Here is a 26,637-nt window from a genome sequence, read left to right on the forward strand (position 1 = left end):
ATAGAAAGTAAGTTCCTTCTGGGTAGAGATCATTTCATCTTTGTCTTTATATTCCCAGTACTGGGTCCAAGGCCTGACATGTAGAAGGTGTTTAATATATGCTTGTTGAATATTTTTAGTTAAAGAATTGAGTTGAATTGATCCTGTGATAACCTTAGTAACCTAGCACTCCAGTATATAAATTCCTGTCATAACTCCTAATCTGACTGAATCATTGAATTATCTACCAATTTCCTAAGAGATTTTATTCCCACTCTAAAGCTTGTTCCTCAATTACTTGACCCTTCATCATTCCGTATTTTTCCCAATGACTGGATTTCTTATTCAATACTTATCAGCCTCAAAATTCTTTTCCTGAATATCATCTCCCATCACTAGGTCTTTGATACCAGTAACTAGACCTTCCCAACACTTATCTGCACCTCTACTAATCATCTTCTTGGATCTTAACTGGTAACAGGTGATGTCTTTGGATAGAGTCCCACACTGGATTCCAATGTATAGTATCTTCTTGAGAGTCATGAATCACACCTTCAGTTTGGATCTTTGACCAATGCTTCCTATATCCCAAACTGTCCTTTTATCCAAGGATTTGACTCTAAGTTTTGAACCTACCTTTAGGCATATATATTGAATGCTCAGTCACTAGCTTTCTCCTTCCCTGTCTCCTCTCCCACATTCAGACACTAAGCCTTCACGTAACCCTCTATGTCTGCTTAGTTTCTACCTGCTCCTGTCTGGCTTGTCCTATTACCACTTTAATTCTGGTTAACTGTAGAAAAGAAGATATCTGAGATAATGTCTTCACTAAAAAGAAACACCTGATTTGGGGTAGCTTCCTTGAAATATATAGGAGAGTGACACATACCACCAGAAGATTTCATGTCCAATAATGCAATAATGGGAAAAGGAGGCTTTCTACTCCTAGACTCAATTTAGGATTCACTGGACTGACAGAAGTGTCCTTTTCTTGTTCCTTAATCTTTGAGTGGAAGTCATAATAAATAAATATTATGATTGCTATGCAAATTTAGCAGTTAGGAAGAATAAGCACTAATCAGTGTGCCACTACGTGCATATTTCTCCAGCACTCTAAATATTAGAATCATTTTACTATGTATGTAAGCTTTCCTTTTAACCCTTGTCTTTTCTGCATTAAACATTCTTCATTGATTTTTCACTGGCAAAGAAAGAATATGATTTGGATACATTTAGGAATAGCTGGGAATTAGCCAAGAATTTGTTGATTTAAGGTGTGTTTGCTTTCTTGAGCTAAATCTAATCAGCAATTTGTAACCTTTCTGGCTGGCAGAGTACATTTCATAAGCGTAAAGGGGACTCTGGTGAATGAAAACTTAATTAGCTCTTGGTGTTAAAGCTAAAAGATCACAAAGTGAGAGTCCTGCTACTTGGAATTTGGGGAAAATACTTCCTCTCAGAAGGAGAGACACAAACCAGTGAACTAAATCAGAAAGAAACACAATTCTTACCATATAAATATTGTTTCAGTCAAGACTATTGTGTGGAAAAAAATATCTACAATTGCTATTGGAAACAGATGGACAGAATGACAAGAAACCTGAAGAAAATATGAATTGAGTCTATTTCATATTTTAACCATATCCTAACAAATATACAGAACAGTTGTTACCGGTGGTGATTAATTACGGCAACAGAAAAAATATTGAAGATCAGAGTCTGAGTATCAGGATCTATTTTCCCCATTTTTAACCTCAGACTAGTAACCGGGCCATTCTAAGCCTCAACGTCCTCATCTATAAAATGGGAATAATAACAGCTATACTACCTACCTCAGAGTGTAGTTTTTATAATTAAATAAGATCATATATATAAGTCACTTTGTAGCCATAAAGCACCACATAAATGTACACAATTATTTGTCCTGATCTATGATATCATAAATTTAAGGAGCCCCCGATGAAAAAATCTCCATAATCTCTATATCTCAGAGAACTGTTATATAACATAAGAGCATTAAAAAGTTGCTTGAGGGGGCAGCTAGGTGGCACAGTGGCTGAAGTGCTGACCCTGGATTCAGGAGGACCTGAGTTCAAATCCAACATTAGACACTTGACACTTACTAGCTATGTGATCTTGGGCAAGTCACTTAACCCTCATTGCCCTGCAAAAACCAAAAATGTTTCTTGAGGCTCTGGGAAGTTGTGAATTGCACAGTGATGAAACCAGTATATGCTAGAGGCAAGACTTGAGCCCATTTTGTCTTTTTTTTTTTTTTGGTGGGGCAATGAGGGTTAAGTGACTTGCCCAGGGTCACACAGCTAGTAAGTGTCAAGTGTCTGAGGCTGGATTTGAACTAAGGTCCTCCTCAATCCAGGGCCCATGCTTTATTTACTACACCACCTAGCTGCCCCCCATTTTGCCTTAACCAAGAAAAAAAGCGGGGTGGAATTCAATGAAAACTAGAGGCAGCAGGATTAAAAAGGGAAAATATATAAATATCAACCTTGATAGGGCCTACTCTAGGACTTGAACAAAAGCTATTCAGTCAATATGGAAGAGAAATTGATAAGGTTTGGAAGATAATGTAAGATGAACTGTTGTGACTTTTACAAATTTGTAAACTGCTTCTTTATTTGATATTTTAACCCTCTACATGTTTCCCCATAGTGTGTAGGAGTAAAATACTTAAATCAAACCTAAACAAGAGATTATGTTGTTTTGGGGAGTACAGAAAGGGCAAAAACATTCAATCAATCAGCAAGCATTTATTAAGTACCTACTATGTACCAGGCAATATGCTAGGTATTGGGGAAATAAATCTAAATAATGAAACAAACCTTTTTCTCAATGAGTTTCCAGACTAATGAAGAAAAAATCCAAAATTCTCTCTCATGGTGTGGAGGGTTAGCACCTAGCAAGAAAGAAAAGGTGGTGGTAATAATAACATAGAAAAGGGTGCCAATAAGCCATATTCTAGGACTTCCTTTTGGAAGTAGCTGGCTTGTGAGGCCTCTGTGACCTTGATAGTCAATAGTCAATTCTTGAAAAATCTATGTCTATTGAATATAATGAAATCATTTAAAATCTTTTTTTCTGCCTTGTTAAATATGAATATTTTTAAAGATATGTTCTCTAGAAAGGGATGTTCCCTATAACTGAAGCAGTAGATAAAAGTTGCAGACTGCTAGACAGTTGCTATGGGAACCATTGTTTGCAAAATAAGATATTAGACAAGAATTTTTTCTCAAAAAGATTATTTTTAAAAGGTAAAAATGGAAGTGCATTGAAGTCAAAAAGAACATTCTAGGGCTGGAAAACATTTAGGCAAAGGAACTTTTTAGTTTCAGTGAAAAGACAGAGTTATGAACTTTGCTTATGTATGCTTATATGCTTGTCTGACAAATAATTCTAGAGGCCAAGGGAAATCAGAGGGAAGACACTGCCTCTCTTTGTTGCCCTAGCTAATTCTGTTTCATGACAGCCAAAAGGAGAGACTAAGAAAATAGTAACAGTGATGAGATGCTTCTAAAAGGACCAGGAAAGGGGGCAGCTAGGTGGCACAGCGGATAAAGCACTGGCCCTGGATTTAGGAGGACCTGAGTTCAAATCCAGCCTCAGACACTTGACACTTACTAGCTGTGTGACCCTGGGCAAATCACTTAACCCCCATTGCCCTGCAAAAACAAACAAACTAAAAAAAACTAAAAGGACCAGGAAAGCCTGTGGTAGTTAGAAACTTTCTACCCATACTTAAGATGTGTTAGATTTTAAATTGTTATTAAAAATAGTTAAGTAATTAGTAAAAAGTCTACCAAGTTTTTGAAAGTGTTTATTTTTTTTAAATCTGTATATATTATATCTCGAACAGGTCATTCATGCAAGGAAAACAAAGAGAAAGAAACAGACAGCTTGAATGCTATATACTATTGACCTAAAAGCGTAAAAGAACCATAGGAAGACCTATATGTGCATATATATATGTTCGTATATATGTATCTCATTCTATTATCTTAATAAAATGTTTATCTAGCATTTGCCAACTTTTAAATGTTAGTTCTTTCTGAACAATCAATAAATACTTAATGGACATCTTCTAGTGAAAGGCATTGTACTAGATATGGTGGGAAATACAAAGATCTATATAGCATAGCCCTTACTCACAAGGAGCTTCCAATATAATAAAGGAAATGAGACATGGGATTAAATCAATAAGCATTCTATACCTAGCATATGTCAGGCACTGTGCTAAGTGCTGGGAATACAAAAACAAAAACAAAAAAGGAAAGTTGCTGCCTTCAAAGAATTCAGGTAATTTGGAAATAAGGGGGAAACAGCATGTATACAGATAAGTAAATACAAAATGAATACAAAGTAATTTTGGTAGGGGAAGCAGCAAAGTACAGTTGCTAATGAGTGAAAGTGCTGTCAGTGTCTTCTAAATGTTAGTGTCCTCAGATAAATTCCCCAGTTATCTTGCCCTAGTTACATCTCTGAGTATACCAGTTTACCTTGAAGGTTCTGTGATACTAATAGCTGATAGGCTGTTTAGGTAGGTTCAGGCCAAATTGTGGAGAGTCATGCTTGTATCTAAGGAATATGGACTTTATCTTGGAGGATAGTCATGAATATGACTATCACCCTAATTTTAGTTATTAAATAAAGGTACAAAGAAGCAGCAATGAAGAAGACAGAGCACTAAAGGTCTTACTATTAAATGCTGTGTGAGGATAAATTCTTGTAATGAACTACTCTCCTTATCCATCTTTTCCTTCCCCTTGCAAACAACAGTGCGGAGACTAGCAATGTGTGTAGCACAGTTCTGACTTAACAAATATATCAAATAAGCCCAGTGAATCACTTGTGTCCTGTGAAATGGAAGATTGTATGCCTTCTTCTTGTTTGGCCTCCAAGCGGGGAAGAAAAGAGTAACAAGGGTTCAGGTAAGGTATCAAATTAGCAAATAGAGCATCGAGCAAAGAAAAATTAGTAGCTCTGAGGAAACTCTGATATCTCCATTTTAAAATCTATTTTGTTCCACTTCAATGTTTTCATAAAATTCTGTCTTCTGTGGAAAGGAACAAGGTCTCTTTAAACGAGGGCAATCTGTTTCAGAGGTCAGGCTGTAAAAGTTGCAGGGGAGCTGGAGTGCTTAGTGTTTAATGAGCAAACATTGTATGCCAATTTCAAGCTACAGATAAGAAAGGAGGAGAGAAAGCTTGAAGCAAGTTAGTCAAGTGGAGAGAAGGGAAAATTACTCCCTTCTGATTGGAAAATAACAATCAAGAGATTTCAAACAAACCATCCTCATCATTGCTGCCAGTAACACCAATTTCGCTTTCTCTCTCTCTCTCTCTCTCTCTCTCTCTCTCTCTCTCTCTCTCTCTCTCTCTCTCTCTCTCTCTCTCTCTCTCTCTCTCTCCCTCCCTCCCTCCCTCCCTCCCTCTTCTCTTCCTCTCTCTGTCCCATCCTCTTTTCCTTCCTCACTCTTTTCCCCCTCCTCCCTGTCTTCCTCTTTGTCTCTGTCTCTTTGTGTCTCTCCTTTTCCTCTTTCTCTTTCTCTCTCTCTTTCTCTTTTCTTCTCCCCTTCCTTCTCCCTAGATAGAAGGTAAAAGAGATCAGAAAGACAAATGGAGGATTTTCTCATGATCATGTGTTAATTCAAAGCTAGAGCCTGGGTAGTGGGAGATGACATCAGATCACTTGGCCACAAGATGTTTCAGGGTCCAGAACAAACATACCCAGAAATCAACCAGAGAATCAGCCTTACACACAATGGGTAAGAGCTATGCTGATTACTTATTACTGCCAATGAAATGATTATCACAACTGAGAGAGGGAGGAATGGCTAGCTTGTCCTAAGAGCAACCTTGTATGAAGCAAAGACTGACTCCCCCCACCAAAAAACAACAACAACAACAAACCATTACTATAGCTGGGAGCAATTAGCCTGGAGATATATTAACCTAGACCCCTTTAGATGATTCTACTGTTCCTTTCCTGTCAACAAGCATCTACCAAGTTTTTAATATGTGCCAGTCACAGCACTAAGTACTTCAGATACAAACAAAAGTCCCAGTAACATGGTCCCTGGCCTGAAGAAGCATAACAATAACAAACAACAACAACAACTAACATTTATATAGCATCTACTATGTGTCAGGCAGGTGGGGCTCATTAGCCTTGGCAGGCAACCCGCCTAGGGGAGGGAAACCCTGATTTTAAACCTCTGCTGCCTTGTGGCTATACCCATATATAGGAAAGGCTTCAGGAGTTAACCCCGAGGAAAAATCAGGAGTCAGAGTCCCTTAGGCAGTTGGATGTTGGATATCACATCCCACTGGCAACTCCTGCAGTGGCACTGGTGCCAAACTGTATTGGCTCTGCCTCTCCTTTGGATCCACCAATGTTGCAGAGAGGGAAAACCTGCTGCATGGGCAACAGTTTGTTCTCCATACTGATCCGCCAAGGCCAGAGCCCTGGAGAGGACACTCCAGCTACTCCTCATGGGGTAGATACAACACGGGATGCGGCAGTTACTGGTTATAAGTCACTCAGGAGCTGCGGCTCCCGTATCAGACTGCACAGCCACACTGTGGCCTGTGGCTCTTCAAGGCACTGATCCACGGTCATCCACGACTGGTAGAGGCCTACTACTACTACTACTACTACTACTACTACTACTACGTGTCAGGTACTTGACACAGTGATTTACAAATATCTCATCTGATCCTCATAATAACCTTGTGAGGTAGGTGCTATTATAATCACCATTTTACAGTTAAAGAAACAGGTAAACAGAGGTTGTGACTTGCCCAGGGTCACAAAACTAGTAAGTAGCTGAGATTGGAGTTGAACTCAGGTTTTCCTGACTCTATCCTCTGTGTTATCTAGCTGCCTCCAATTCTGGCTACTAATATGCTAATGAGAGAAACTATATGTAAATAACTGTTCATACAAAATACAGATAGTACAAATGGTAGAGAGAGCAGGTTTAATGTTTGCTACAGAGTCAGGACTCTGAATGTGTCTTAGATTCATGGGGCTTTCACAAGATTTCTTGCCCAGGGAGCTCTACTTCTGTAATATCATGGTTTCTAATCTTCCCTTTTCTTCCCATGCTCATGCAACAGTCCTCACCTCTCAAAGTCCAAAGGTATATACCTCTCCCTAGAACAAAGCCTCATAGATTCAGTAAGGTTATCTGATATAAATTCAGATACCTTCTTTATATAGTCTCAGATACTCTTTCTATAATCATGGTCCAAGGGAAATAGTCTTATTTTTATGTTCTTGGTAAAACAAGATATTCTCGCTTAGATTAGGGAAGCATTTTGTGAGGAGGAAAGATGCTGGTTTGTGTCTACGTCATGGGGGTAGGAGGGAGCTCAGAGAATAAGTCTAAACTGGCTTCTCCCAGATATAAGGGATATTGATAAAAACTGGCCCCACACTAGTCTACATTGACGTGGGTTTAAGCATATCATTCTGACGATGCATGCCTCTATTCTATTACCAATGTCATGGTCCTCTCTGAGAACGAAGGACAAACTACCCCCAACCCTAGCTTCTATTACTAAGGAAGGCTGACCACAGACATGACAATATCATTTTAGTACAGGGACTGAAATACCAGAATCAGAATCATATATTGGAAAGGGAGGGTGGTGGAAGCTTTTAACTAGAGTTATAAAGATTTAGGATGAGTAGAAATATAGGTTGTAAAATGAACCTGGGTGAGATTAAGTAGTGATTGAACAGTGTCCTGGTCAAGGTCAGCAAGAGAACTGAAGATGTCTCCCTGTAGAAAATAAAAGATGTCTACTTGAGTCTTTGTTCTGGTGGTTTGATGAAGTCTCTTTTATGGGTATGAGTTCTTTTTTCCCCTGGGTATTTGTTGGCCCATAGATAGAACATTAGAGGTTATTCATGAGAGGTAATTCATGACCAGTTTCATAACACTTGGTATCCACCCTTGGTCCTCACTTCTTTAATATATCTGAAACAATTTTTTTTATTTATTTATTTTTGCAAGTTTGAGTTCCAAATTCTCTCCCCCCCACTCCTCCCCCACCTATGGAGAAGGCAAGCAATATATCAATTACACATTATCCTCATCTTTTAAAAGGGAAGCTTAACAGAAAGAGGAAACTCAAATTGTAAGGTGCAGAGGGGTGCTACACAAAGATACTTAGGCCTTCCTTCCTGGAGAAGAAGTTTGTACATCTGAATCCCAAGAGAGCAGTAAGCACATGGCCCCTGGAGGAAAAACAACCATGTGAACCCAGAAATGTCAGGAGCTAGAGGCAATGACGGAACAAATGGTGGACAACTGAATGAATACCAGAATGAATCAGCCTCCCAGACAGTGGAGTCATCACTGGATAATTTTTTATTTATTTATTTTTTTAGTGAGGCAATTGGGGTTAAGTGACTTGCCCAGGGTCACACAGCTGGTAAGTGTTAAGTGTCTGAGGCCAGATTTGAACTCAGGTACTCTTGACTCCAGGGCCAGTGCTCTATCCACTGCACCATCTAGCTGCCCCAAGTCATCACTGGATAAAGCCAAATTATTTAACAAAATTATTTAACAAAGCTGAGTTCCTCAACCAATCAAAAGAGTCCTTATATCAAACAAGAAAGAACAGCAAGAAAGAGTTATGAAGCAGGGAAACAAACTCTGACCTTGCCCTCCAATAGTAGTATGAATTGCATGAGCTTTCACACAGAGGTAAGTGGTTGACTTGAGGCAGCTAGGTGGTATAGTGGATAGAGCACTGGCCCTGAAGTGGGGAGGACCTGAGTTCAAATCTCACCTCATACACTTAGTAGCTGTGTGACCCTGGGCAAGAAACAACCCTAATTCCCTTAAAGATCCAGGGCCATCTCCAGTCATCCTGATATATATCTTGCCACTGGACACAGATGGCTCTGGAGAAGAGAGTGAGGATGGTGACCTTACACAGCCCTCCCTCACTTAAATTCAATTCAGTGCAAGTTAAGACATCACCTCCTGATGTCCTCTTAGAAAATGTAGGACTCTAGCAACTCCTAGTTCTTTACTCTAGTGGAGGGATCGGATAAACAGTTTCTATCTGATATAGTGCCAATACTCTGAAGGGCTATACAGGTCCCCAAGGGAGATGGTGTTCACTATAGGAGGTAAGTTGCTTGAATTTCTAGCAAGCTCAAGTACTTTACTCTTACAAAGGAGCCTCAACTCTAGAGTAGTCAACAACAGAGATGAATGTTGATGAGAAGAAAGGAAAGTTGTCTTGACTACATAAGGGCTCTAGTGCAAGTCTTTTCTGTTTTCCACTTTTTGTCATGTTAAATAAAAGCTTGATGTATTCTTAGTCTGATTACTTGCAAGAAAGCTGCTTTAATGAGACTTAAATAGGAGCCATGTTATTATTTTCCCAGGAAAAAATTCCTAGTTGTGAATCAAACAAGCCAAAGGCTATTGTTCCCGTGGGTGAAAACATGAGCTAAAAAGAGAGTGATTTGCAAGCCCCCACACACACCTCAAGATTGGAGTTCAGGAGCAGCTAGGTGGTTCAGTGGATAATGCACCAGCCCTAGATTCAGGAGGACCTGAGATCAAAGCCTGCCTCAGACACTTGACACTTACTAGCTGTGTGATCCTGGGCAAGTCACTTAACCCTCATTGCCCTGCCCGCCCCGCCCCCCCCCCACAAAAGATTGGAGTTCATACCTACAAACCCAGACCTTTAGTTCTAGACCATGGATTACACAACTAATTGTACCTAAATGTTGCACTTAATCACATCTGAACTTTTAAAATATATGAACTTATTTAACATTTAGGTTTAGTAATTTTGTGATATAGTGGCAAATGTCCTAAACTTTGAGTCAGGAGACCTATCTACAATTCCTATTTGTGACATTTATTAGGTATTTAATCTCTCGGACTCACTCTTTTCTAATCTAGAATAATAATGACAGTTAAAGGGATAATAATACTTGCACTATCTCAAAGGATTGTTTTAATGAAAGTACTTTTTCTAAAGCAATTTAAAGTTTACTGAGCAAGTTATTCCTCATAAGAATTCAATGTTTAGAGAAGGATAGAGACCTAGATATTTAGGGCATGAAAACATAATCAAACAAGCACCATCCACCTGGTAGTAGCTTCTGATAATAATAGATCACAGGAAGAAATCGTCTCTGGAGTAGCAAGCCTTGTCAACCCAAACATAAGAGTGATAACAAAGATCATCTTGGAGGCAGAATAACACCTAATGCAAATTTGGACATCTTTTCCCCTCTGAAATATTCTTGTCATTGGTTGTGAAAGCTGATATTTATCTTTTTTTCTATTTCAATGTGCCCCACTTCCTACTAAAAGAGCCCCCCTTTTTAGTAGAAATCCTTTTCTTTTATCATGCTTCCAAAGAAAGGAACCCATGACACTTGATTTTGATTGTGATCAGCCCTGATACCAAGCCACTTTTATTATTGCAACTCAGAAGCAGAAATGGGCTCCTTTAATCCCTGTGATTCAGAATCACCATGAATCTGCCTTTGCCAAAACTGCTTTCTCTGCTACCTCTTCCCAAAAGCCCAGTCCTGCCCCTCCCAAGTTTTTGTCTATTAATCATCAATATTGTACTTACTATGTGCCCAGACTGTGCTTGGTCTACAAGTATCAAATACAAAGAATAAAACAATCTCTTCTCTAACGGAGCTTATGATCTAATGTGGGAAACAAGGGCATATGGAACTATATGCAGAACAAATTAAAGAAAATGTGGGGATAACTGAAACCTGACTCTCTTGAACATAGAACAACTCTGATCATCCCTTCTGATATGCCTAATCCTCTGGCAGCCCTCAAAATCCAATATTATTTGCTATTCCTTCCCATTTCTAGACCTTTCCTCTAACTCAGTAATCTCACCCCCCTTTGGAATTCATACTATCTGATTTATATCATCTTATTGTTATCTATCAACCTTCAGGTCATTCTTTCTTTCCTCAAAAGCCTTGATCATCTGGATCAAAGACTTCTTCTAGGTGTTCTCACCAGAATTGATATTAACCCTTCCAACATTCTTATCTCCCAGATCAACATCAAGTTTCCTCAAGTCCAAAACCTTTGTCTTCATTTTACTTCAATTACCCTCGGGAGCAGCTAGGTGGTACAGTGGATTAGAGCACTGGCCTAGAAATTGGGAAGATCTGAGTTCAAATCTCACCTCAGATACTTAGTAGCTGTGTGACCCTGGGCAAGTCACTTAAACCTAATTCCCTTAAAGATCCAGGGCCATCTCCAGTCATCCTGATATATATATATCTTGCCATTGGACCCAGACGGCTCTGAAGGAGAGAGTGAGGCTGGTGACCCTCCCTTACTTAAATCCAATTCAGTGCAAGTCAGTGCAAGTCATGGCATCACCTCCTGATGTCATGGACAAACAAGAACAAATTGGAGCGATCACAACTTAGACCTTGTTACTAGAAACTGATCCTCCTCCAAGAACTTAAACTTTAAGATTCCCCTTTCATGATCATATAATCTGCTGTCATCCTACCTTTCTTACTATCTCATTTCTCATAAACTTATTCTTCATCAATGCTACCAGTTATCCCTCAAGTGTCCCCTCCTTCCACCCACAGCATTCTGGCCTCTATTTGCAGTCTTGTACGTATTATTAGGATTTACTACACTCTCCTCTTGAATTCCTTACCCCTTTGACCTTTTATCAATCACACACTGACCATGGGTCATCCTTACTCCTTGTCTTCTTTACTCCCAGGTGACTAAATGTTGTTAGAGGAAGTCATGAGGTTAATAAGATGTCTATTGAAAATTAATAATAATCAATAAAAGCTTATTGAATTGGATTGGATTTTACCTGCCTCCACGGAACCATAAACACTATATAGCAAAGCTTATGTTCATCTTGATATTACTTCTGCTCATTCCCCACAATAGATATTCCAAATCCTCTCTTCTTTAAACCACCAATTCCACCCCCATCTCTTTGTCTCAGAAGTTGAATTTATTTTTAAATTACTGAGACTGAAGCATTCTATCATGAGCTTACACATCTCCTCTAATCTATGTATCAAAACTTCTCTGTCTTCATGAATATTAAGATTCCCATGTTCTAGTCTCCAGAGTTGAGATGCTCCTTCACTTTGCCAAAGCTAATCTATCCAGGGGGCACAGTGGAGGCCAGTTAGGTGGCCCAGTGCATAGAGTGTTAGGCTTGGAATCAGGAAGACATGAACTTCATCTTACTTCAGACACTTCCTTAGGGTGTCTCTTACTCACTTTCAGATTCAATTGTATTATCTGTGAAATGGAGATGATAATATGTTATGTTGTTGTTGTATAAAGTGTTTTGTGAAAATAAAACATTATATAAATGTTAGTTATTGTCACCAAAAGAGAAAATGTTAATCTAAAGAGATTGTGCACACACAAAAAACTCATAAGCTAACCTCGATTTTTTTAAAGATTAAAAAAAAATGTAAGCAACAGAGAGTGACTACAAAAGCATAAAAATTAAGGTCAGAAATGATCTGAGGTTACTGATGTTAAGAACAATGACGACAAAGATTTTTCTGTTTTTTCTATATTAAGAAAAAGAAAAGGACAGAGTGATAGAACACATGGAATAATTTTAACAGAGGATAGGAAAAATGCACAACTTCTCAAAACTTATTCTCTTCTGTTTTCTTTGCCAAGGAAAGTGATCTTTGGACTCTAAAGAACAGAATAAAAATGGCTAACAGGGAGATAAAACTGAAAATAAAAATGGAAATAATAAGAGAGCAACTATCTGACCTTAAGGAATTCAAGTCACCAGGTGCAAATGAATGAGATGCTAGGGCATTGAAGGAACTGGTAATGTCCTACTTCTGAAAGACTGGAAAACACAAAGGTGTCAGGGGAAAAAAATCTCTATTCTCAGAAAAGGTAAGAGATGAGAGGCTGTGATCTACAATCTAGTGTTTGACTTTGAATCTTGGGACGATTCTAGAACTTAATAAAAGGATGCTATATGAGCATTCTAGAAAGGGAAATGGTCCTTCCTGTCTATGAACCAGTATGGGTTCATCAAAAATAAATATGCTAGAACAGCCCAATTTCCCTTTTTTTCTTTTTTTTTTAATTGTTATTAGACAGGCAGATCAAGGTAGTCCTCAACTTAACAAATATTTATTAAATTCCTACTATGTGTAAGATACATGTAAAGCTGGGGACATAATGTCAAAATATGAAATAAACCTTGCCTTTAAGGCACTTACATTCTAGGAATAGGAGGAGTTTACACATATAAGTAAATTGGCAGAAATCTGAGTAAGGATAGATAGCACAAAAACTGGAGGAGTCAGGACCATCTCCCAAGAGGAGGTAGTAGGGGCAGCTAGATGGTGCAGTGGATAGAGCACCAGCCCTAGAGACAGGAGGACCTGAGTTCAAATCCAGCATCAGACACTTGACACTTACTAGCTATGTGACCCTGGGCAAGTCAATTAACCCTAATTGCCTGACAAAAGAAAAAAAAAGAGGAGGTAGTATCTGAGATGAACTTTAAAAGAAACTAAAGAATCTAAGAGGCAGAGATGAGGAGGGAGTACATTCCAAGGACTGGGGGCACAATCTGTGCAAAGTCACAAAGATGACTTGTCAACTTTGAAGAACCACTACTATTTGGAGGTAATGTACAATTTAAAAGGAAGTAATTGGGGCAGCTAGGTGGCGCAGTGGATAAAGCACCGGCCCTGGCTTCAGGAGTACCTGAGTTCAAATCTGGCCTCAGACATTTGACACTTGCTAGCTGTGTGACCCTGGGCAAGTCACTTAACCCCCACTGCCCCGCAAAAAAAAAAAAAGGAAGTAATTTTTAGATATTTTAATAAAATCATCCACATTAAATAAAATCCATATTTTTCTTACTTTAAATCTTTATATCAATCCATTTATATCAGGTACCACCTAAAATCCAACCTCCCCTCCCCCACCGAATCTTTTTGTCACAAAAGCAGTTAAGTAAAATGAAATGATACTGAAATCACTCCTGACAGTGTATTTTATGTTCTATACTCTTAGTCCCTCACCTTTTATCAAGAAGGAAGTCTATTTCATCATATATTCCCCAAGGACCAAGAATAGCCATTATACTACTCAGTGTTTAACTACCTTCTGATATTGTTTTCATTTACACTGTTGTAATCCGTCTGTATATAGTTCTAAAGCTTCTGCTTCTGTCACTCTGCATTCCCTCATACAAGCCTTCCAATGGCAGTCATTAAACATATGGTGAACTACAAATATTACTTGGTGCCAAATTTGGCCTTGTTGGCATGGGTGCATATCCAAAAATGTTTTTAAATAAGCAATAAACTATGGTTCAATGACAATGACACAGATGGAACTAGCTGGTTCTATAGGAAAGAGTCACTTATAGATCAACTCATTCCACCACTGAATCCTGAAAGAGAGCTTCTCTGAGGATAAGTGCAGAAAAACTTATCACTGGAGGACAGAATCCCTAGGAATACTTGATACTCTATAACTTCGATATTTTTCAAAGAAGATAGCTTTTAAGAAAGGAGCTTTTCCTTCACCCATTCTTCTGATTCTTTCTTTTCTTGGCAACACTAGACTTTTCCTAAGTACCTTTAGCATTAGAGGAACTTTCATAGTAGTCTGTTTTCTCTTTGTGATCTGACCAACTCTGGGTCACAAAGCAAATTCTTTTTCTTTCTTTCTTTCTTTCTTTCTTTCTTTCTTTCTTTCTTTCTTTCTTTCTTTCTTGCTTTCTGTCTTTCTTTCTTTCTTTCTTTTTTTTTGGGTGGCAATAAGGGTTAAGTGACTTGCCGAGGCTAGTAAGTGTCAAGTGTTTGAGGCCGTATTTGAACTCAGGTCCTCCTGAATTCAGGGCCGGTGCTTTATCCACTTTGCCACCTAGCTGCCCCACAAAGCAAATTCTTTACATGTGTTGAGTTATCCTCATCTAACTTAATTATCTACTAAGGTTTATAAAATTACTCTCGAGATGGAGGCCTTGGAGTGGCTGGAATATCAAGGGATATAAATTAATCTGTTAACACTCTCTATAAGAGAACATAGAACTTCAGTCTAAGACCTTTTCTAATGCAATCTATCAATTACAACCCAGGAAATACATCTGCCAGCAAGGAAATGGGAAATCAACTCCACTCAAGCCTGAAATCCTCCCCCTTTTAAAATGTCTTTATTATGGAATAAACCTAGAAAGTTTAGTTTAAAAAAGCTTATGAAAGGTTTTAAATCTGAGGTTGAGGTATTTACATTTTATTTTGGAAGCAATAAGTAGGAAGTTGAAGGTTTGGGGGCAGGAGAGTGACACAATTAGGACTGTATCACATTTTGGACGTTTATTTTGGCCACTGTGTGGAAGATGGATTGGATAGGGGAGAATCTGAAAAAGGAAGAGTTTATGGGAGCTTAATCTAGTATAGTGGTCATGTGAGTGGAGATTAGGAAACAAATGTAAATGATATTTTGGAGGTAGAAACAATGAACTGGCAACTAATTAGATACTGAGGGTGCAGCAAGGGTAAGAGTTGAGATGACTGAGGGTGGCAGTAACTAGATACCTAGTCACCTGAGTGTCTAGAAAGATGCTGGATATCTTTACGATAATAAGGAAGTTTAGAGGAGTAGATTTATGGAAGAAAATTAGTTTTATTTTGGGCATGGTGGATTTAAGAAATTGATGGAACATTGAGGCGTACATGTCTAATCGAAAGTTGGAGATGGGGGGCAGCTAGGTGGCGCAGTGGATAAAGCACTGGCCTTGGATTCAGGAGGACCTGAGTTCAAATGCAGCCTCAGACACTTGACATTTAACTAGTTGTGTGATGCTGTGCAAGTCATTTAACCCTCATTGCCCTGAAGAAAAAAAAAAAAGAAAGTTGGGGATGTGGAACTAGGATTACCGAAAGGTATTAGGGCTGGAGTTGGATTTTACCTCATTTTCATATATATGATCATTTAACCCATGAGAACATATGCAGTCATGAAAGGAGAGGTCATAGAGGAAAAAAAAGAAGATCCAGGACAGAACCACTGTAGATATTTACAATTATGGTTTTGTGATGACACTTCCTTACCTTTCTGATCCAGTAAATAGGACTAGAGAGGGTTCAGACAGGTATGAAGAGAACTAAGAGACAGCAATGTGGCACAATGGGAAGAGTACTGGATTTGGATTCAGGGTACCTGAGTTCAAATCTTAACTACCTTTTAATCTTGGACAAACTTACCTCTAAGACAAACAATTTTGAAGGGTTTGAGAATTCTGATCAATACAACTACCAACCATGATTCCAGAGAACTGATGATGAAGCATGCCATCCTTCTCTTAACAGAGTGGGATGGAATTAAGGTACAGAATTAGACATCTATTTTTTTGGATGTAGTAATTTGTTTTTCTTAATTGCATATATTTATTACAAGTGTTTTGTTTTGATTTTTTCTTTCCATGGGAGGGAGAACAGAGAGAAAGGGAAAAATAGATTTTTGTTCATTAAAATATTACAATGTTTAAAAATCATCTTTAAGGTCTAAGACCATAAGTCTCTTCATCTATAAAATGAAGGGGTTGAATTAGATTACCCCCAAGACTCATTCCTGCCCTGAATATATTGTCCTGTGAACAGTGTCACAAGAGAAGAGAGGTTACCTAGAGGGAAGGAATAATTAATATGACAAAAATATCAGAGGGAAAGGGGATAATGCAAAAGAAAAAGCCATTGGGTTTAGCAATTAAATGATCATTGGTAATTTTTTTTGTTTTTTTTAGTGAGGCAATTGGGGTTAAGTGACTTGCCCAGGGTCACACAGCTAGAGTAATTTTTAAAAGAGAGGTTTTGATAGAGTGGCAGAGTCTGAAGTTCAATTACAAGAGACTGAGGGAAAAGAATGTGGTGAGGAACTGGAGCTAGAATTTGTAGATTATTCTAGTATCTTAACAGTGAAAAGGAGAAGAAATACAAGATAATAACTTGAGGGGTTTGGCAGATCAAATGGAGGATTTTTGTTAATGGAAACTTGGTTTTATTTGTAAGCAGTGGGAAAGGAAGAGAAGGGAATAAGCATTTATATAAAGCCTCCAGACAAAGTGCTAATAAGAATTTTTTAAAAAAATATGACCTTGTTTGATAAGAGAAGAGAGGGAGACAGACAGACAGAACTTGAAAAGAAGAAAGAGGATGGGATTAAGGATACAAGTAGAGGCATTAGTCTTGGCAAGGAGAAAGGCAACTTCTTTCTCCATTACTGGAGGAAAGGACAGGTAAAGATGTAGGGGATTTTGAGACATGAAAATGAGTATATGAAGGTACTCATGATAGATAAGCTCAATTTTCTTAGAAAGAAGGCAAGATCATTTGATATTAGAGAGGTTGGGATGGGGCTTTGAAAGAGGAGGAGGGGAGCAGCTGAGTGACGCAGTGGATAAAGCACCGGTCCTGGATTCAGGAGTTCCTGAGTTCAAATCTGGCCACAGACACTTGACACTTACTAGCAGTGTGACCCTCGGCAAGTCACTTAACCCCCACTGCCCCACAAAAAAAAAAAGAGGAGGAGGACTTTTGGATAATGGCTACAAGAAAGAAGACTAGAGAGTCCACTGGGAAAGAATAATAGGATTTCCTGTGTAATTACTTCTAACTACAACTTCATTTACTTCAATACTTCCACAGATCCAATTTCATCATTTTGGCCCCTCCATTGATTCACATTACAGTGTCTCTATGTTGGAGGAGATACCTGTGGGAAAAAATAATGGTAGTCAACTTTCTGATGATGAACCTCTGAACTTAGCTCTGTTGGACCTCAGATGACAGACATGGAATTTATTATCAAGACCCATACTAGAAGCCTTTCCACATTGGTAAGACTCCCAGAGTTTTTGCCCCACTGATTTAGCCTTAAAGAGCCCATTGTCACATTTTGAGTTTATCTAATTTTATGTCAGTCCTCCAGGACTTGATTGCAACACTAAGAAAAGGTAGTTTCCTGCCCTCTGCTTTTTCTCAATAGAAATTTACACTAAATGGCATCATCATCTTTCATTTTGCTAAATTAAGTAAGATCCTGCTGCCATTTGCCTATTTCCATACAAAACACTTTCCATTGTCTGTCCCTCACTGTTTTTGTACTCCTTCCTAATTTTCTCTTTGGGGCAAATTTGATTAAAATTGTAATCTTCCAAATCATTTAGGAGGGGGAGGAAAAATAAAGGTCTTGGGAAACTTAAAAGATAACATGATTTGACTACTAAATTCTGTGAACTTAGTTGAGTCTTTGAAGTGTTCTCAGAACAGTATCATCATAGATGGTTTGCTCCTTTATACCTGTTGTGATTGAGCTTGTATTAAGTAGAAAAAATTACCTTAATTTCCCCTTTAGCTCTTCCTTCATGTTCATAAAAAGCATAAGGTGATTGATTCGTGCTATTTAGAGAACCTCATTTTTAATTAATGACTTATTTTTCTTGTCATACACTTGACTCAGGAAAAGAATCAACAAACATGAACTATTAATAGTTATCAGATTCAAGGAAGGACACCTGGGAATTTGCCAGCTACATCTGACCTACACTTGGATTTTGAGTGGCCCATGGTCAAAGTGTCCTCTTATCCATAGTCTGATGAAAAACTACCAAACAAAATTATAAACAGAGACTGAAGAAGGCTAGATGCAAAAAGCATGTCTTTATGAGCTACTGAAATAATCTGCAGCAAGGAAGAAATTCAGTCTGAGGGTGGAGACTGAATTGGAGTCAAGGGTCAAAGCCAGAGTCAGCAAAACCAGAAATAAGGCTGGTCAAAGGAGGGGGTCTGAGCAATGAAAAAAGCTTACTGCATTTAGTTTTGCTCAGTTGATCTGGGAACCTCTGTAGATCTTTAAGTCAACACAGATAGATTTAGTACCTCCTAGTCTCCTCGTTGGGCTAACTCCTGAATGGGAAGCATCAGTGATAAGATCAGCAGCAAAATATTATCACATTGAACAAGATGATTAGCAAACTGGAATATACTAAAGCTTAGAACAATCTTTTTTAAAAAGCAGTCATCTCTACCCCTATTAGTTAAACTCTAGTTTCTTCTCAGTGAAACTTAGTCTAAGTAGTTGAGTTATGGTGTTTCAGATGCAATTTTAGATAGAAAAAGATAAAGATAATAATCTCAAATATCTTCTACGCCATCCCCTAAAAAATATTTAATAAGTTTCTAGCTACTCATTATTTTGTGTATGCAGCAGCAAGTAGACATAAACAGCTTTTGTACTATAGAAATTTTACAAAACATCAGCCTCTAGTCTTCAAATAAGTTGCTAAAGTTTTCTGAGTATATGCTCGATCAATATGGCTTTTTAGAGACAGGTTTTAATAAGACTAAGACTTTTGGTACATTCAAGAAATAAAATAGTGTCTAAAAGAACATATTGGATCGCTCACGACAGCATTAGCTCAATTTTTCAGTCAAAGAGAAACCAAACTTCAATTAATGATGGCAGTATGTTTTCTCGATTCACACAAACACACAAAAGTCAAAGATATATAACTACGTTCAGGCCCATTCTGTAGCTGGGAAACGAAGAAATCAACATACATTTCACCTTTTTCTCAAAACTAATAATGTAGGAAAGGGAAAACTTCCTATACAGTAGGAATTTCCCAAATATCAAGAACAAATCTGTCTCTGCAGTTCAAGCCCTTCTTTCTAGATCTTCACTAAGGAGTCAAAAAAAGAACAAGTTCAACCCACCTTTTACATGACAGATTTGGGTTGCTATGGAAGAGGGTCGTTTGTTGCAATTTCATGAGAACAACCCAAACACCCTTTTAAGTTATCAGGCATTTAAACCTTCTTTATGTTCCTAACTATACAAATTTTTATTTAATTCTTCCATTTACCTCCTCTGAATTTTCTTCCCCAGATCAGTTAAAAATTAATCACTGAGGGGGGCAGCTAGGTGGCGTAATAGATAAAACACCAGTCCTGGAATCAGGAGGTCCTGAGTTCAAATCCAGCCTCAGACACTTGACACTTATTAGCTGTGTGACCCTGGGCAAGTCACTTAACCCTCAATGCCCCACAAAAAGAAAAGAAAAATAATCACTGAGTCATCAATATAAGCCTGGAAGGGACCTTCATCTAATCGAAGTTACTCATTTTACACATAAGGAAATTGGGGCCTAGAGAGATTAAGTAACTTGCCTAAAGTCACACAGGTAGGACTCAAGTGCTCTAACTTTCTACTCTTTCATCATTCTTTTCATTGCACCATGCTGCCTCAATCACATCATATACACTCTAAAGTGCATATCAAAAATACTTCCCCAGCCCCACCAAAAAAAAAAAAAAAAGACAACTTAAAAAAGGACAAATATCTGGAAAAAACTCAACGCCTATTACTCAAACAAAACTGCCTCCCACTGACTCACTTCTAAAGGTCCAAGCTCTGCCTGGACCCCTGAGCTGTGTTTAGCAACCTGACACCCACACTTGGCAAGCAAGAAACTAGGTTAACAATTTGTCAATTTGATAACATGAAATGGTTATGCATTTTATTGTAAAGTTCCCGTCATATTTTGCAGCTGAACTGATACGTCTTTAGCCAATGCATGGAAAAAGAAAAGCAAGTTGGGTTCAACTGACTCAGAGCCAAGCTTGGCATCTGATGATGTGAGGAATAGCCTCAATCTCTGCACATCCCCAAAGGAATAGAAGAAAGGGAGAGAGTCTACTATATATAGTTATTTCTTACAATTTAATTTTTTTGTTGTATTTTAAGTTCTGAACTCTCTCCCTCCCCACCCTTCACTAAAGAATGCTACTACTTGACACAGATTTTAAAATATATGTAAAACCATACTATGTGTACTTCTATTTATCAGTTCTTTCTCTGTAGGTAGATAGATCTTCCTTCATAGGTTCTTTATAGCTGATTTGAGTATTGATGGTACTCATGTAGCTATTTTCTTTTTTCTTTTTTTTTTTTTTTTGGTGAGGCAACTGGGGTTAAGTGACTTGCCCTGGGTCACACAGCTAGTAAGTGTTAAGTGTCTGAGTCCGAATTTGAACTCAGGTCCTCCTGACTCCAGGGCCGGTGCTCTATCCACTGCACCACCTAGCTGTCCCCCATGTAGCTATTTTCTAACCTCCTCTTCCTTCTTTCTCATTCCACCTTTCCATTTCTAGCCTCTCCATCTTCTTATGAAAGTTCACCCTGAAAGTGTAAGTGGCAAGATCAAAATGTATCTGGGAAGCATAAACATATTATGGAGTCCAAAACATGTTTGTTATTGTTTATGTTGATGTTGATGTTGCTATTGCTGTTGTTTGTGTGGGGAAGACAACTCAGACGGTCTCCCCAGTGAATGAAATTTTCTGCCCCGATGCCACATGGGGAATGGAATTCAGAGAAAATATAGAGGCCTTGCCTACTCAGACATAGGTTCCTTTTACTTATAAAATCATAGAAGAGTTTAAGGTACTTACTAATGGATCATATGCCCAATACATATGAATTGTAGAAGTTTGGGGTATTTCCATTTGTAATATCTCAGAACTCTGAGCAGATTGGAGGTCCAAAAAAGGTGAGCTGGTTTTTATTCGATCTCTGGCCCAATGTCCATTTCTACTAGCTCCTTTTCCATTCCTACTAGTTCCCCATCACCTCTTGATGCCAACACAACCATTCATAGCATGCTGCCATTTTCCCCAGAATGCATCCAGTTGGATATGGGAAAACAAGCTCTTGAAGAGTTAAGTACATGAGAATATTATTTCAGTGACTTTCTAACTGGGTAAATCGGGTTGCACTGGCCAAGTTATTAGCAGGTTGCACTAGCTAAAATATTTTCATTAAATGTGGAGTGAGGTATGATTGTAAGCATTTGAACTGACTGTTTGAGTCACAGAGGTAACTCAATATAAGTGACTTAGGAAGTTGTTTTTTTCTTTTGGTATATTGTCCTTATCTTGGAGGCTGAGCTTGGCAGTTGTGCCATAAGATATAATGCCTACCAGTTCAAGCCCCTTATTAGTTATAGTGATATTGGTTAGCAGTTGCTCAGTATCCTCTTTTTCCAGGATGATTTTATCTGATGAACTCTACAAATTCTTAAAATGAATGGGAATGAGGGCAGCTAGGTGGCACAGTGGATAGAGCACCGGCCCTGGAGTCAGGAGGACCCGAGTTCAAATCTGGCCTCAGACACTTAACACTTACTAGCTGTGTGACCCTGGGCAAGTCACTTAACCCCAATTGCCTCACTAAAAAAAAATGTATGGGAATATCTCCCGCACTTAAAGAAGAGTGTGTATCAATTAAGTGTGCAGGGTAATCTTGAGATGACAGGATATAAAAAGGGATCACTGTGTTTCTTGGACTATTTCCAGTTTATTTTTCATGATGGTTCAGTATTATTTGAGAGACGGTGAGGCAGGAACAGGGCTGGGAAAAAGAACACATGTTGAATGGTGTATTCAAATTTTATCTTCTGCTGGTCCGCCTGATTATTCCCTTCTTCTAGTCAGTGTAGTAAATAAGTTTATAAGTAGCCAGTATAAAAGGACAATAGCAAGAATAGCAGATTGCAAAGGGGAACCTGAAAGTCACATACAAACCATATTAAAGATCAAAGGAGTATAATTAACAAATTGTATCATATGTTAACCAAAATTCCCATCCCGGTAGTATGTGCCAAATCAGCAGAAGCCATCTTGGTGCTACAGTCAGGGCCTTTTGGTCCTATGATATGTAAATCACAGGCAAGTTTCAGACATTGACAGTAAGACCAGCAGATGACCAAATGATACAGATAATTTTGAGATGATGGGGAGATGTTAACTTTAAAGTTTTCCAGACAACTTTGTATGATTTGGATTTGGTAATGAACTACTGCCAAGGTGGCACAGATAAAGGTGGGTCTGCTCCCCAAAAAACTATAAAAATGAGGCCTCAAACTCCTACTCCCCTTCCCCCAGCAGTTCCATCTCCAACAAGTTTATGAGGCCTAGAGCTCCCAACCCAAATTCATACTTATGTATGTGACACTCTTTGCCTTTCCCCCTTCCCCACTCCTGCCCTATCCTCATGCCATCTGACTCTGTACCCCATTCATCACTTGTCTCTACTGTGCTGTTGACTCCCACACCCTCTATGCCTAATTAAAGTGTCATTGCTGCCCCATTTTCCACTGTTGGTCATGGTCTTTCCGAGTGAGTACCCAAAGAACTGGGTATGTATGCCACCCATTTAGTAATTTCACAAATTAATTATCAATTCATATAGTTCTCTTCTTTCCCAAGTATACATATGGCTAGACTTTATTTTTCTGATCAGAAGTTCATTAGGGACATAATGACCATGTGAAAGTCACAAAGTTGCATGTTTCACACCCCCAAAAAAGTTTTCAATTAACAAGTGTGAAAATGCCTGAATTTAATTGATTTAGTTGGTGAGATAACTAACTAGTGGACTATCTAGCAGTACTCTACACACACCTCAACACAATTTTCTTTTGCCCGAGTTCCCTAACAAGATATATTAGAGATTAAATGAGAGATGCAACAGAAGAGAATAACGCTTTTAGCTCATTCTAATATATGGATGGCAGGATAGGAGAGAGAACTATAGCAATAATCTGCAATATATATAGTTTGAGACTAACCTCTGACTCATTTGGATAAAGGCCAGTCTCCTATGCTACTGTAAGTCCTGAATATACAATGATATTTCTTTGCGGATACTATTGTGACTTCCATGTTCCAAAACTGAAAATTTTGCAGCTGGATTTTGTTTTGTGTGATAGTTATGTTATGCTTTATACTTTGTGTGTTTATTTAATAAGCTAATAGTATGGTATTTGAAAACACTGTTGTTCCACCATAAAACAATTAGGTATATTAATCTTTGAACCTATCACACAAAGTATTCTGTTCTATGATAAAATTTTTTTTACATTTCATTCAAAATTGTTTTGGCAATTACAACTAATCATGTACCATGTCCCTCATCCTGCAACAGTATCATCTTTAAAAAGAAGTTACAAGTTCTCTGCATAAATTCCCATTTACATTTGTAGGCAGTGCCACCTTTGGCCAGTAGATAGCACTCAAGATATTTCAATAAATAGAGAGGAGAAATCTTGGTAAGATTTTTACTCTACCAAATGAAGAACAGATAAGTCCATCTGTACCTCAGCAGAGGAGGAGAAAATAGGCAATTCTGTGAAATTATAAATGGGGGCTTTCCTACCAATCATTAAGTGGCATCTTAATGCATATCTGTATATTATGATCTGTGTAGGAAAATTAGCCCACCTGTTTCCCAAAGCAATTACTGTCTGCAGACAGGAAGGAGTCATTCATTGACAGGAATGGAAACATAAAAAAAAAACCCACCTGATTACCAACACTAAGAGACACTTGCATAATAGTCATGTACCTAGTCATAGCCTTCTATTTTGGCAAATAGAATAAAGAAGTCTGAAAATGGGACACTATGTAAGATTCAGTGACCCTACTATAAAGAAGGGCATTATGCAAAAGACTTATCTTTTGACAAATACTGTACTGGGAGGGGGTACTTAGAGAGCTAGTTGGCTATGAGGAATGAATTTTAACTTTTCAATGCAAGTGGTATATACCTTGGTTTGTTGAAACCTGTTGTTGAATGTAGAAACAAATTGCTCTGTCTAGACATGGTTTCCTGTGTGCATAAAGGATCCTTCAACAATCACTTAGATGTAAAGTGTGACAAGAAAAGCTGACACTGATATTTTGAATAATCTCCCATGTGTGAAAAACCAAAAAGGAAGAGAAACTGATGCAGTTCAATAATCACAGTGTATTGGCTGAAGTTAATCCATGTGTGTGGTACCCAGGTAGTGGATCATAGCATATATGTTCTGTCCATTTTGTCACAGCTGACTGGAATTGGAAAAGCCAAAAGCAGAGAACCATCCAAAGGGCAACTCCAAGTGACATTACAGGCAATAGAGTAAGGAAAGACCACATCAAGGAGAAAAGTCATCTGCAAATTCAATTTGGGGCAGAAACCAAAGGCACATTTATATCCTTGACCTGTGGAAAGTAGAAGAGGCAAATACTTGTAAAAAAAATCAGGGAAGGCAACTTCTTGCTCCCTATCAAGGCCCAACCAACCACAAACTTTTGAAAGTTATTACACCTAACTCTTCTTGGTGGTGATACTATATTCAATAGGAAGCCTCATCTCTGTAAGCTGCTCTAAGAATTTTCTGAATTTGCTCTACTTAGAGAAGACATTCCAGAGTATCACAGAATTGGATATGGGATATTCCACTGGAGGCACAATGATAGGTTCAAGTCCTGCTTCTGAATCTTACTTGTTGAGTGACCCCAGCAAGTTACTTAACCTCTTAGCATGCTGGGCAACTCACCAAAACTATAAGATGCAGGGAAGATGCTGACCTGCATTGGTAGAGGGAATTCCCTCACCCGCCAGTCTCCTTTACTGATGATCACAAGTCCCTGTCCTTATTCCTGATGACCAAATTACATTCCCTATGTAATGTATAGCACTGCAGTACTCTCACTTTATAATAGAAAACTCAGAAAGCAGATGTTATCTTCATTTTCTAGCACCAGCAAAATAGGAGTTCTGCTGAATTCAGAATCATTGCATTTTGAAAACAAAAAATGTCATACCTCTCCCCTTTGCTTAAAAGAGGATATAATCCTGATTCATGTCCCTAAGTGAAAGCTACAGTATTATGCCTTCTTCTTTGCTCTTCCTCTACATCATCTTTTCTGCACTTTGCTCATAGTAAATGCAGAAATGAAAAACTATAGACAGCCTGCATTGGTACCAATATATTATTGTGAAAAGAACTAAAAAAAGATCCACAGTTTGTTGGGTGGACATTCTTGGATGTTTATAGGAATAGGTGGGCATGAGTCACACAGGTCAGGATGGGTAGAGATTTGTGGCATAGCAAGGGGGTACCCATATTAATGAGAGCACAGATCCATTGAAAAAATTCAAGAAAGAATATATTTTACTTAGAGATTCTTAGAGGTAACGTTTCTCAAAATTAAGAAGTTCTTATTTAATAGGCTAGGATTGATACTCTAATACTGTCTAAATGCTCCTTTCTTTTATTTTTCTTGTCTTTAGGAGATATAAAATCTCTATCTGTACATCTCCTGCCTTGGATACTGGAGGCAGGAAATGAAATAGTCAGAGCGATACCCATTATGTTTGGTACCTGGAAAGAAAAAGGTAAATACAGAGATATATGGTCATATGTGTATATGTACTAGTGAATGAAGGAACACATAGAAGTAAAGATAACAAAAGCTCTTATCTGGATCAATCTAGGGTGGAACAGGTGTGATTTGAGTTGTATAGGAAATAGCAATATGTTGCTTTTGCAATCCAGAGTAACTAGGTATTGATCTACTTGTTCTATTCATCCCAAAGCTAACTAGGAAATGCATGCCATCTCTTTATCCCTTCCAACATTTTCTCCTAGGAAAGTGGTATCAACCACAGGAAACTGAGCCTTTTTCTTCCTAAGGGATATGGTAAGTACAGTCTTCATCAAAAGGGAGAATCCAATTCCACTCCAGCAA

Source organism: Dromiciops gliroides, chromosome 3, assembly GCF_019393635.1.
Source record: "Dromiciops gliroides isolate mDroGli1 chromosome 3, mDroGli1.pri, whole genome shotgun sequence".
NCBI lineage: Eukaryota > Metazoa > Chordata > Mammalia > Microbiotheria > Microbiotheriidae > Dromiciops > Dromiciops gliroides.